This window comes from Suricata suricatta, chromosome 16, assembly GCF_006229205.1.
Source record: "Suricata suricatta isolate VVHF042 chromosome 16, meerkat_22Aug2017_6uvM2_HiC, whole genome shotgun sequence".
NCBI lineage: Eukaryota > Metazoa > Chordata > Mammalia > Carnivora > Herpestidae > Suricata > Suricata suricatta.
Window position 1 is genome coordinate 35634861 of NC_043715.1, and position 4008 is coordinate 35638868.

Below are 4008 nucleotides of genomic sequence, written 5' to 3' on the forward strand. Positions count from 1 at the left end.
TGAGATCATGACCTGAGCCCAAGTCAGATGCTTAACCGACAGCCACCAAGGCACCCCACATTGATTGCATTTAACTTTGTCTTGAAATATGAGTGATAGTCACCATGGTTATTATTTGTTAGCTAATTTATTTCTTCTTTTCTCTGTGAATGCCCTTTCCCTTTTGATTTGTTAACACATTTATGTATTAAGCCTTCTGTGTGTTTCATGGGTTCAAATATTTTACAGTTATCTTTTGTTTTTCATTCTAATTTTGGTTTTGCTTTATGCTACTCTGGAATTGAAATTTTTAATGTAATCAACCTAGACAGTATTTCCCTTCATAACATTTCATTTTTATGTCAAAACTGATTTTTTCCAAATTTACTGTGGTATAATTGATATATAAAATTGTAAGATATTTAAAGTGTACATGACGATGATCTGATATACCTATATATTTTGAAAGAATTCCCCTCATCTACTTAATTAGCACTTCTATCACCTCACATTTGTCTTTTTTCTGTCCTCTTCCTCCTCCTCCTTGTGAGAATATTTAAGTTCTACTCTCTTAGCAAATTTAATTTATAATTGTTATCAATTACAGTCAACATATTTTACATTAGATCCTTAGGGCTCACGCAGCTTATAGCTGAAAATCTGTACATTTTTTTACCAACCTCGTCCTGTTCTATTATCCTCCAGCTTGTAGCAGCTGGTTTTCTACTCGCTGTTTCTGAGTTCAGCATTTTTAGGATTTCACATATAAGATACCTTGTTATTTTTGTCTTTCTTTGTATAGCTTATTTCACTTTGATCATAATGCCCACAAAGATCCATCCATGTAGTCCCAAATGACAGAATTTCCTTCTTTCTCATGGCTAAATAATATTCCATTATATAGTATGTGTATCTATGTCTATAAGCTATTTAAATATATTACATATATAACTACTGGGCATATATTCTTTCAATATTTTGGCTACTGTAAGTAACACTGCAATAAACATGGTAGAGCAGATATCTTTTGGATATCCTCTTTTCATTTCCTTTGGATATTTACTTGGAAGTGGGATTACTGGATATGTGGTAGTTCTATTTTTAATGTTTTGAGGAAACTTCACACTGTTTTCCATAGTGGCTACACCAATTTACATTCCCATCAATACAACACAAGGTTTCCCTTTTCTCTACATTCTCACCAACACTTATTTTTTTGTGCTTTTCATAATTGCCATTCTACAAGGGAGAGGGTGGTATCTCAATGTGTTTTTTATTGTACGATTAACACTCTATATTTAATTTCAATATTTAACAATGAACATTTGTTTCTTTTCTTTTTCTTTTTTTGGTAGTAAACCATTACATATACAATTTAAATCACTCATCAGATTCCTTTCTTTTCCTCCTGAGAGAAAATCACTATTCCTTTTGTACAAACTTGTATACTTCTTGTTCAAACCTTAATACTTCTACTACATATATATTTATTTTTATTTAATAATTATTAAGTGTTTTTGGAATTTATAAAATTATTTCACTTTACAAGTATTATTTTAAAATTTGATGTTTTCTCTTTTCTTTGTTTTTTTGAGGGAAAGTTGATAATGTTATAATGTTACAATATTATATTAATTTCAGGTACAACATATTGATTTGACAGTTCCATATATTATTCAATGCTCACCATGGTAAGTATAGTCACCATACAATATTATAATAATGTTATTGACTACATTGCTGTACTTTTCATCTCCATGACTTATTTATTTTATAACTGGAATATTGCATTTCTTAATTCCCTTCACCTATTTTACCCAACCTTCTACCTCCTCCCCTTTGGCAACCATCAGCTTGTTTTCTGTATTCATGAGTCTGTTTTGTTTGTTTGTTTGTTTATTATTTGTTATTTTTAGATTCCACTATAAGTGAATTAATATAGCATTTGTTTTACTCTGACTGTCTTATTTCACTCAGCATAATACCCTGTAGGTACATCCATGTTGTTGTAATGGAAAGATATCCCTTTTTGTGGCTGAGTAATATTCCACTGTACATATACACCACATCTTCTTTATTCATTTATCTATTGATGGATACTATCCAGGTATTTAGAAAGATACTTCATATCTTTTTCTATTGTAAATAGAAACATAAGGATGCACATATCTTTTCAAACTAATGTGTTCATTATCTTTGGGTGGAATTCTTGGACCATATAGTAGTTCTATTTAAAAAATTTTAAAGAACTTCCATGATGTTTTCACAGTAGTTGCACAAATTTAAATTCCCACCAAGAGTGTATGAGGGCTCCCTTTTCTCCACATCCCCTTTGTTATTTCTTGTCTTTTTGATAATACCTATCCTAACAGATATGAAGTGATACCTCATTGTGGTTTTGATTTGAATTTTCCTGATGATTACTAATGATGTTGAGAACATTTTCATATACTTTTTGGCTATTTGTATGTCTTTGGAAAAATATCTATTCATTTTTTCTGCCTATTTTTTATTTGGGGTTTCTTTTGGGGGGTGCTGTTCAATTGTGTGAGTTCTTTATATATTTGGATATTAACCCTCTATCAGATATATAATTTGAAAATATTTTCTCCCATCACAAAAGCTGTTTTTTTTCATTTTGGGGCACCAGACATGTGCACAAACTTCTTCCAGGGAGACATCAGTGACCTGAAGTGGGCCAATGAGGGAATGCAGAGATGGCATCCACTGGCCTCCTTGATGTCTCAGGAGAATTGTGGTCAACTCCTAGATGATGTGTGCTAAATAAGAAGACTGAACCTGAAGTAGCTTTTGAAGTATGCAAAGAGACCTTTTTCAAAATAGGCCTCTTTCAGGGAAAGATTGAGAAATGTGTATTTCTGTCTGCTCCTTGTGGGCTGAGTCCTGGGTTGGGGGGAAAGCCAAAGCTAGTCTTCGTGAGCTTCCTAAAAATTGTTCCTTTGTTTGTTACAGTCTTATGAGTCTCATTGGTGCAAGCCTCATTGGTTATTCAGGTCTAGGTGTTCTGGTGACCTGTCCTTCAGGTGTAAGGCTTAAAAGTTGGGGTGTTAGATGTTGGGTCCAAACCTTTGCTCTTCAAGGAGTGGTTGGGAGTTGTAGGTTGCCCTCTGAGTATATATTGCTGTGTGGGGAGTAGTTCATCTAATGTGTATCAATTATTTAGTTAGTTTCTAGACTTCTTTCAAAGGGATTTTCTCCATGTGTAGTTGCAGATTTGTTGTGTCCATGAGAGGAGGAAAGTTCAAAGCCTCCTATGTTACCATGTTGGAACAGAAACTCTTCCTAGTGATTTTATGGTTTCATTTTTTCTAAACAAAAATTCAATTAAGGATTTATTTTGGAAAAATGAATGAGTGAGGGATACAATTTATTTATTCATTTATTTTATTTTTTTAAATAATAGTTTATTGTCAAATTGGTTTCCATATAACACCTGGTGCTCCTCCCCACAAGTGCCCCCCTCTATGACCATCACTCCCTTCCACCCTCCTCCTCCCCCTTCAGCCCTCGGTTCATTTTCAGTATTCAGTAGTCTCTCAGGTTTTGCGTCCCTCTCTCTCCCCAACTCTCTTTCCGCCTTCCCCTCCCTACGGTCCTCTGTTAGGTTTCTCCTGTTAGACCTATGAGTGCAAACATATGGTATCTGTCCTTCTCTGCCTGACTTATTTCGCTTAGCATGACACCATCGAGGTCCATCCACTTTGCTACAAATGGCCAGATTTCATTCTTCCTCATTGCCATGTAGTACTCCATTGTATATACATACTACATCATCCTGATCTATTCATCCAGTGATGGAAATTTAGGCTCGTTCCATGATTTGGCTATTGTAGAGAGTGCTGCTATGAACATTGGGGTACATGTGCTCCTATGCATCAGCACTTCTATATCCCTTGGTTAGATCTCCAGCAGTGCTATTGCTGGGACATAGGGGAGTTCTGTTGATAGGTTTTTGAGGAAACTCCACACTGTTTTCCAGAGCAGCTGTATCAGTTTACATTCCTACCA

At 34.6% G+C, this 4008-nt stretch overlaps 1 long non-coding RNA gene across 1 annotated transcript in view; it reads left to right on the forward strand.

Moving 5' to 3' along the window:
* Nucleotides 1-4008, forward strand: part of LOC115280543 — a 102821-nt gene that overhangs the window by 73889 nt on the left and 24924 nt on the right. The window contains exon 2 of the long non-coding RNA XR_003903831.1: nucleotides 1621-1670. This is a non-coding gene — a long non-coding RNA (uncharacterized LOC115280543). The remainder of the gene's footprint in view (nucleotides 1-1620; nucleotides 1671-4008) is intronic.